Source organism: Prinia subflava, chromosome 21, assembly GCF_021018805.1.
Source record: "Prinia subflava isolate CZ2003 ecotype Zambia chromosome 21, Cam_Psub_1.2, whole genome shotgun sequence".
NCBI lineage: Eukaryota > Metazoa > Chordata > Aves > Passeriformes > Cisticolidae > Prinia > Prinia subflava.
Genome location: NC_086267.1, coordinates 202,501 through 211,672, shown reverse-complemented (window position 1 = coordinate 211,672; position 9,172 = coordinate 202,501). Strand labels below are relative to the sequence as shown.

The window sequence follows — 9,172 nt, the reverse complement described above, 5'->3', positions numbered from 1 at the left end:
CTCTGCAGATGTCCTCAATCCCACAGATATCCTTCACCCCATGGATGTTCTTCATCCCATGAATGTCCTTCATCCCAGAGACGTCTTTCATTCCATAGGTGCCCTTCACCCCATGGATGTCCTTCACCCTGCAATCTCCAATGTCCCCCATCTTTATCCCCCATGCGCCCCCCCTCCCCCCCCCATTCCCGCTGGGAAATGGTGCCTATCCATGTCATGATCTTCCCTGGACTCAGCCTTCACTTGGATCCACAGCAATGCTTCCTAAGCCAGCCTCGACTCCTGCAACAGGTGGCAACAAGTCCTGGCCTGACCCCACCTCCCAAATTTTGGGTCTCTGGTGGCCAAGCATGGCAGGTCCCAACAGCTCTGGGCTGGAGCAGTTTTGGGAGGGTGTTGCCAGGATTTGACCTTGCGTTTGGGAAGGGAGAGTTTTTTTAGCTGACCCACACTTTTGGGAGGTCTGTGGGAAATGGGGGTGAAGCCCTAAAATGCTGATCCCCCTCAATGAGCCAGGAAATGTGGAAAAGAGGGGAAAACCCACCTGAAATGCCAGGTTGGGGAACACAGTGAAATTCAAAAGCCGCAGGAATTTCAGAGACTGAAAAGTGTGGAAGGGATCAAAGTGGCTGTGTGGGAATGGGCAAGCCCCGACAAGATGTGGGGTGACCTCACTTTGACATCCCCAAAAGCTTGAATCCATCCCACTGTCATTGCTCATCACCCCTGTGTGCATTGCTGAACTCCCTTGCTCCCAAAATTGTGGCTTGAAGCACCCAAGGAACCCTGATGGGGAATGTTTTCAGACTTTATGGGATGTTCTGGGCATCCCCCAATCACACTGGGACGGTTGCAGCCAGGCCGGTTCCCCAGCATGCCAGGACGTGCTGGGAAGCACTTTTCCAGCATTTTCCTATCTCTTTCTTATGCAAAGAATTCGGTGCTAAAAAGCAATGCTGGGGGCTTTGCCCTGGCTCCATCCCATCCTTCCTACAGGATGCAGCAGAGCTGCTACCTGTGGGGGCTAGATTTGGGGATTGCATGGGAATTGCACAGGAATAAGATGGGATTTCATGGGATGATTGCATGCAATTTCATCATTTTACATGGGATTGCATGGTTTACACTGGAATTGGATGGGATAATTGCACGGGATGGTTACAAGTTATTTAATAGGATTCCTTGTAGTGATTGTATGGAAATTGCATGGGTTGGTTGCATGGTATTTAATGGAATTCTGTGGGGTGATTGCATGAGATCACATGGGATTCCATGGAATTGCATGGGATTCCATGGGGTGATTGAATGGGATTGCTCAGGATGACTGAATGGGATTACTGAGAGGATTGCACAGTATTTCATCAGGCGAATCCATAGGACTGCATGGGATTGCATTAGAATCCATGGGGATTGCATGGAGTTCTGTGGGATTGCACAGGATTGTGTGGGAAGGGAAGCTTGGGAGCATGGCAGAAGACACACAAGTGCATGGTGGATTGGACACTGTGGGATCAAGGTGCAGGGGGATATTTGGGATAGAGCCGGGCACTGCTGGCCACCCTTTGGCACATCCTCAGGGCATTTACCTACCCCTATCCCATTTACATCCCTGGGAATGAGGAAGGAAAATCCACTTGGAGAGCCAGTTTGGCCATCGGTGAATTCCAGACTCATTTGAGCCTCAAATTTGGGTTTAAAATCCTTAAACCTGCAGAACGCCTGGATATGGCACAAAAAATCTCTTGGCATTTCCTTGGCCAAATCCAGCCGGGAAAATCCCCAAATATGGGAAATTCATGGCAAACAACGTTGATCCCTCCTTTTCCACAGCCAGACCCTTTCCATTATCCCCCATTTCTGGGGGGTCTGAGCCCCCCACTCTGTTATCTCCCCTTCCATCTAATGAGTGGAGCCTTTCCCTTTTCCTAATTAAATCCTGCTCATTAACCCACAGGATTTAATTGCTCCCAACGAGGGGCAGCAGGGGCTGCATTTCCAATTTCCTTCCCTTAATTCTTTTAATTGGGAGAAGCAGAGGGACGGTGACCCAGCACCACCAGAAAATCTACCCAGGTCAGAGTTTTTGGGAATATTTTCCATTGCTTTCATCTAACGGCTTTGTAACACCCCCCAAAATAGGGAGAAAACTCCCAAATCCACAAGGAAAGGATTGTAAGAGCTGTGTTGTCACTCTCATCTATGCTGACCACAACAGTGACAGCAACAACAAAACCTATAACGATAATAATGTTGATTCAACATTTTATTCCAGATTATTTATAAGGCATTTTTGGGAGGTTTGGCAATTTTTGGAAACAAGCTGTCAGCGTGGCTTTTCTTCTTCTCCCACTTGGAAAGGAGTTTGTAATTTGCCTCCTGGGTTTTTTGGGAGCTGCTGAATCATGAGTTTGGAGAATGGGGTTATGGAGAGGGTGGGTGAGGCTGTGGAAGGTGGAGGGGTGTTTGGAGAACCTCACAAAAATAGAGTTGTATTATCTTGGGTGGGTGGTATTCCCAAAAAATCCAGTTGTATCATCCTGGAATGCTGATAAACCCCCCTCCCACTGAATTGAATTGTGTTGTCCTGGGAGGGTGATGATCCCTAAAATATCCAATTGCATCATCCTGGGAGGATGGTATCCTCTGAAAAGTCCATTTGCTTAATCCTGGGAGGGTAATGATCCCCCCAAAAGTATATTACATTGTCCTGGGGATCCACTAGGCCCCCCCAAAATAAATTTTCACCATCGTGGCAGGGTGATAACCCCCTGAAATCCCATTGCTTTGTTCTGGCTGGGCTATATCCCTGCAAAAATCGAAGTTCATCCCCCCGGGAGGTTGATGCCTCCCCCCTCTCCCCCTACCACCAAAATCAATTTGCATGGTCTGGGAATGATGATAATCCCCCCAAATTCGAATTCCATTATCCTGGATGGGTGATGCCCCCCAAAACAGAATTGTATTATCCTGGGAGGACAATGACCCCCTCAATCAAATGTTATAAGCCTGGCTGGGTGTTATCCCTCCAAAATTTCAAACCGTGTTGTCCTGGGAGGGTTATGACCCACTCAGAATTCAAATTGTTCAGTGCTGGGAGAGTGATGCTCCCCAAAAAATTCATATTGCTCACCCAAATTTAAATTGCATCACATTGTGAGGGTGATATTCCTCAGAAAACCAAGTTTATCATTCTGGGAGGATGGGAGGCCCCTAAAAAAATCAAATCTAGTCATCCTGGGAGAGTGATTTCCCCCAAAAAACAAATTTTGTCATCCTAGGAGAACAATGATCCCAAAAAATTTGAATTTCATTTTGCTGGAATTATGATATCCCCCAAATAAAACGGCACCATCCTGGAAGGACAATGATCCCAAAAAGTTGAGCTGCAACGTCCTAGATGCCCCCGGCCCCACCCTGCGGAGCTGTGACCTCCCAGGGAAAATGGGGAGCGGGGGAGTTTTTAGCTCCTAGATTTGCTGAGCCGCGTTTGCTGTCTCCGACATGTCCCTGCAGCCAAGGGCTGATGACACACAAATACCTGACTCATTATTATTCAGGCAGTTAATTAGGTAATGGGGATTAATCCTCCTTCCTGCGGGGCGGGAATTGCCCCTGGAGCCTGCTCTGACCCATTCTCAGTGTTAAAACTGGGCACTTTTCAGTCCACCAAGGGATCGGGAGGCAAAGCCCATCTTGTCTGCAGCCCCAGGGATTTTTAATGGATGAAATTAGGATTTGGGGGCCTTTCTTTCCATTCCTAGTGTTTTCCAGCTTGGGATGCCAAAGCCACCTGCACTCACATGCTTTCGATGAGCCCAGGGGTAAAATGTTCCTTGTGCAGGAAGAGGAAAATCGTTATTAAATTAATTAATTGAAAATGGAGTGTCCCAAAATAGGGGATCTCGTCCATCCTCAGTGAGATGCATGGAGCACCTCACCCTGTACCCTCCTGCAGCACCTGGCTCACAGCCCGACAAGGTTCCCACCCCCAAAACCAACATTTATGCACCCTCTGACCCCAAATTCCCCTGAAATTCATCCCCAAAGTCTGCCTCAAGCCCTTTTCCAGGCTCCTCATGAATGATCGGGCATTCCAGGGATGCCAAGGGATGGAAGGAGGATCCCTCCGTACCGGGTTGTCAGGATGCCTTACATTTGGCAAATCGGGCTGTTTTGCGTGAAAATTCAGGATTTGGGGGTTTGCCAAGCCTGACAGAGAATATGGGACGGGAAGATCAAAATCTGTCTGTAAAGAAATTCATCACTCTGGGAGCAAACACTGGATTTCTCTGTGAAATCCTCTGATTGGCTGCTGTAAAATTCCCCCGAGACTTTGAAAGTTCCTAAATCTGAGCAGGTGGGGGTGGATTCCCACGGGGATGGTGACACCGGAGTCGGAAAGATCCTCCTTTGGGGAACGGGTGGTTCTGGCACAGGTTCCTCACCCTTGCAGGATTGCCAAAGCCCCGAGTGCTCTGACAGCGGGATAGGGCTGGGAACGTGCGAATGTGCCGGGAGTAGCAGAAACAGGGAAAACCGGCCTTATTCCGCCTTTTTCTTGCTAATCCACTATTTTCCCCCCGTGTTCCTCTTTTTTTCTCTGTCTTCTAACCCATTTTCACCATGTTCCAGCCATTTTCTCCCTATTACACCTTTTTTCCTCCTTATTCCACCTTTATTCTCTCTGATCCAACCATTTTTCTCAGCCCCACCTTTTTTTTCACTCTTTGTTCCACTCTTTTTTTGTCTCTAATCCTGCCATTTCTCTTCCTATGCTACCCTTTTTTTGCTCTATTACACCTATTTTCTCCCTTTCCCATTTTTCCTCCATATTCCACTGTATTTTCCCTATTCCATTTATTTTCTTCATTCCATTCTTGTTTTCTTTCCATCCCATCTTTTTTAAATTTAGTGTTCCACCTCTTCTCCCTATTCCACCTTTTTTTTTTTGTCTCTATCCCGCTTTTTTTTCTCACTATTCCACCTTTTTTCTACCTGTTCTCCTGGCTTTTCTCCCTATTCCACCAATTTTCTCCCTATTCAACCCTTTCTCTTTGTAATCCATCTTTTTTTTCCTCCCTATTCCACCTTTTTTTTCTCCCTGTTCCACCCTTTTCCTCCCCAGGTGGAGAAAATCCCAGTGACTGGACCCAAAAAACTCAGCAACTCTCCCCAGCAAATTCCCCCATGGCATCCTCCACATCATGGCAATGGGATAAAATAAAATCAAAGAATTAATCCAGAAAATTTTTTAAAAAGCAACATCCCTGTAAAAGAAACCATGGGAGTGGCCATGGTCTGCTTATTATCATTAAAGATTAATTATTGTAATTAACAGCCTTAGACTGCAGAAATAGCTCCTCAAGGGGAAAATCATAGGTAAATCAGAATTAATTAATCATAATATCATGGAAGTGGGGGGGAAATCCCCTTTTTCTGCTGTTTTGGTTGTTTTAGGTGTTCTTTGGGAAACCCAAGGCAGTTTTATGGAATGGAAAAAGTGGGATTAAATACAAATATCTATGTCTATCTACCTATCTATCTCTATATGTCCTTCTTTTTCTTTCTTTTTGGAGAAGGACTAGGAATCCTCATGCATGAACGTGTGAGGCTGAAGATTTTTTCCTCTCCTCTTCCCGTGGGTTTCAGCTCTGGCTCTGTCGGCACAAAACTCCCAGCGCCGACTGTGACTCACGCGGTTATTTTTAGCGCCGACCTCTTTTCTCCCCATGTTTTCATCCCTGTCGTGGTGCCCTTCAAATGCAAAATAAGGGATCTAATGGAAAGCCCACTTTCAGAAGAGCTACAACTGGAGGTAATTTCCCTCTTTTCATATATAAACCAGAAATTCCTTTTGTTTTCCCATCTTTGCTGTGTTTACTGAGTGAAAAGCCAACAAAATCAGGTCAGTTTAGGACAAGGAAGTTGCTGTCTGGCTGGAAAACTTTTTATTTATTAATTGGAACACATGAAATTATAACAATTGATTTTATTTGGATCGGTGTTCCTGCTTTTTCAGACAGGACTTTTCTCCATTCCACTCTAACCCAAGGACTGGAGGGTTTAATGTACTTTAATCCCAGTTTTATTAATCCTGGGGTTTAATTAATCCAGGTTTAATTAATCCAGGTTTAAGGATAAAAAGTGAAATCCAAGAAGCTCCAACTGTTAAATCCAAATATTAAGGGTATTCAGGAGCTCTGTCGCATCCCTAGAGCTGGACCAGGGGGCTCCAGGAGTATCCTCCAAGAATCTTCATGGGAGCAGCTCAAAATCCCAATGGAAAAGCCAAACCAGGGCTTTTAAAGTAAGGCTGAAACCCCTGTGGAAGTTGAGTCAGTGTTGCCCAACCCAATTTTATAGTCCATCCTATTTCCGGACGGACTTTATCCCCAGTTTGATCACCTGGGCCGAGGCTTTCCAGGTGACTTGACCTCAGCTCAACCCACCCCTTCAAAGAGCCTCATGCCAGCAAAAACATCCAATTCATGGAATGCTGGCGGGATCACCGGCATGCAGTACTGGACAGATGTTGGCAGCTGGTCCTGCTGTTGGGGTCTGGGGTTCTTGTACCAGAATTAGGCACTCCTGCACATTTTTTTCTGTCATTTTTTTTGAGATTTGGAGGAATTGGGATGATGGAGGTCCGGAAATCCCATTTTTGGGGATTTTTGGCTGGACTTTAAAAGGATAAATCGCAACTTTTTGGCTCAGGGAAATATTTTAAAGTTTCTTGAGGGTCAAACATGTTGGAGGACACTGGGAATACTGAGATACATTTCCCCCTGGAGGGGATTAACTCCATCCCAAGGATGTTCAGTGTTGGGGGACAAATTCTTTGGTTTTCCTATATTTTAAGGGATAATCCAGGACTTTTGGCTCACGGCATCAAGTCCCAGTAAAGCCAAATCCTCTCCCATGACCCATCCTGTGAGGCCAGTTTTAGTTCCTCAAAAAACATCCCTGGAAAGGTGATTCCAGCTTGGACTTTGCCTGAAAAGCGGGAGTTGTGTCCAAATGCCCTCCTCAAATCCGGTGTGTCACCAGGACTTGCGTGTCCCTGATGTTCCTGAGGGTGGCACTGGGTTGGAATGGGAGAGGCAGTGAGATAACAACTCGTCATGAGCGACGTGGTGTGAGGAAGAGATGGCAGAGATCGAGAGCCTGGATTTCTCATCTGCTGGGCATGAGAGTTTATGGGAGATGTCCCTGGGGTGGGCGTGAGGGGCTGTGCTGGGGAAGGGGGCGAGGATGGAGAACTGAGTCCATCCCTTTGTCCCTGTTCTCCACACAACCCGGATCTATGGAGAGGCTGATCCCATCCCTATGATCCCTTGTACTCAACAGGACGCCGATCCCTCGGAAAGGCTGATCCCATCCCTTTGTTCGTGTCCTCCAACACCACTGGACTCCCTGAGCTCACCCCTGTGGCCTCGGATCTCCACCAGAACTCCAGGCCCGTGGGGAGGCTGATCCCCCGCCGGGACCTGTCCTGGACACAGGTGGACTCCCCGAGCCCGCCCTTGCGGCCTCGATCCCCAGCAAAACCCGGATCCTTGGAATGGCTGAGCCCATCCCGGTGGCCCCGGGCGCCCCCCCCCCGCCCTCCCCTCATGTTATTTTAACCCTTTTCCCCCGAGCAAATCCCCCTAAATCCCCTCCAGCCCCTCGGCCCCGCCGGGATTATCCCGCTCCGGCCGTTTCCCTCCATCAGCATTCCCGCGGCGCCGGGGAGGGTCCCGCCGGGAACGCCGAGGGGCAGAGCCCCACCCGGATCCCTCGGGGATGGGCAAAAAGAGGGGAGAGGGGCTGGGACGGATCTGATGGATAATTAGGGGAATTCACAGGTCAGGAAGTGCCTGGAAGGACCAAATTTGGGGCAAAATCCGGCAGCTTTAGGAAAGAAAATTAATATTTATGTTAGTATTTCTGGGTTTTTAGTGCGATATCCGATTTTGCCTTTTTGGTGCTTTTGAGACTTGCTCTTTTGGTATTTTTTCTTTCCATTTCCCCCCTCCTTTTCTTATTCTTTAAATCTTATATATTTTGGTGCAAAATATTCGCTCCTTTTCCTTTTCTGTTTTTCTTTTTTTTTAAGGTTTTTTTTGGGGGGGGCAATATCTGCATAGTTTCTTTTTTCCCCAGGCTTTTAAATTTTTTTGTTCCTTTCCTTTCCTTTCCTTTCCTTTCCTTTCCTTTCCTTTCCTTTCCTTTCCTTTCCTTTCCTTTCCTTTCCTTTCCTTTCCTTTCCTTTCCTTTCCTTTCCTTTCCTTTCCTTTCCTTTCCTTTCCTTTCCTTTCCTTTCCTTTCCTTTCCTTTCCTTTCCTTCCCTTCCCTTCCCTTCCCTTCCCTTCCCTTCCCTTCCCTTCCCTTCCCTTCCCTTCCCTTCCCTTCCCTTCCCTTCCCTTCCCTTCCCTTCCCTTCCCTTCCCTTCCCTTCCCTTCCCTTCCCTTCCCTTCCCTTCCCTTCCCTTCCCTTCCCTTCCCTTCCCTTCCCTTCCCTTCCCTTCCCTTCCCTTCCCTTCCCTTCCCTTCCCTTCCCTTCCCTTCCCTTCCCTTCCCTTCCCTTCCCTTCCCTTCCCTTCCCTTCCCTTCCCTTCCCTTCCCTTCCCTTCCCTTTCGTTGTTTTTCTTAGTTCCCACCCTTTTTCTTCAAATTTTGTGCAACTTTTAGTTAACTTTTTTCAGTTTTTGCCATTTCTCCCCTCTTTTTACCTTCTTGTGGTGCAGATTTTGCACAATAATTTCTTGTGCTTTTGTGGTGCTTTTTCAATATTTGTGCACTTTTTGTGTGTTTCATTCATTTCGAGGACATTTTAAATTTTTTTTGGTCACTTTTTCCAACATTTTCCCAATAATTTTCATTTTTTTACAGAAACAACAAGGGGAATTGCATTTTCCATCCACTTTTTTAGGATTTTAGTGATTTTAAAGCACTTTTGAACACAAATTTGGGGGGAAAAGGGGTTATGTGTGGGGATGGCAGAGCTGGGCGTGTGTAGGTGTGCACCCGCTCGTGCACACATGTACAGCCATGCAGACACACCCATTGCACACACACACATGCAGGCACGCAAACCCTTGCACCATGTATAGAGCCACAGAGCCCCTTGCACAGTCACACACCTGTGCACGCTCACATGTACACACACAGACATGTGCATGCACATGCCA

At 47.2% G+C, this 9,172-nt stretch overlaps 1 long non-coding RNA gene across 1 annotated transcript in view; it reads right to left on the bottom strand.

The window, feature by feature from the left end:
* Window positions 1-4,923: 4,923 nt before the first annotated feature.
* The window catches only part of LOC134560809 (uncharacterized), a 10,320-nt gene continuing 6,071 nt past the window's right edge, over window positions 4,924-9,172 (bottom strand). The window contains exon 2 of the long non-coding RNA XR_010082805.1: window positions 4,924-6,322. This is a non-coding gene — a long non-coding RNA (uncharacterized LOC134560809). The remainder of the gene's footprint in view (window positions 6,323-9,172) is intronic.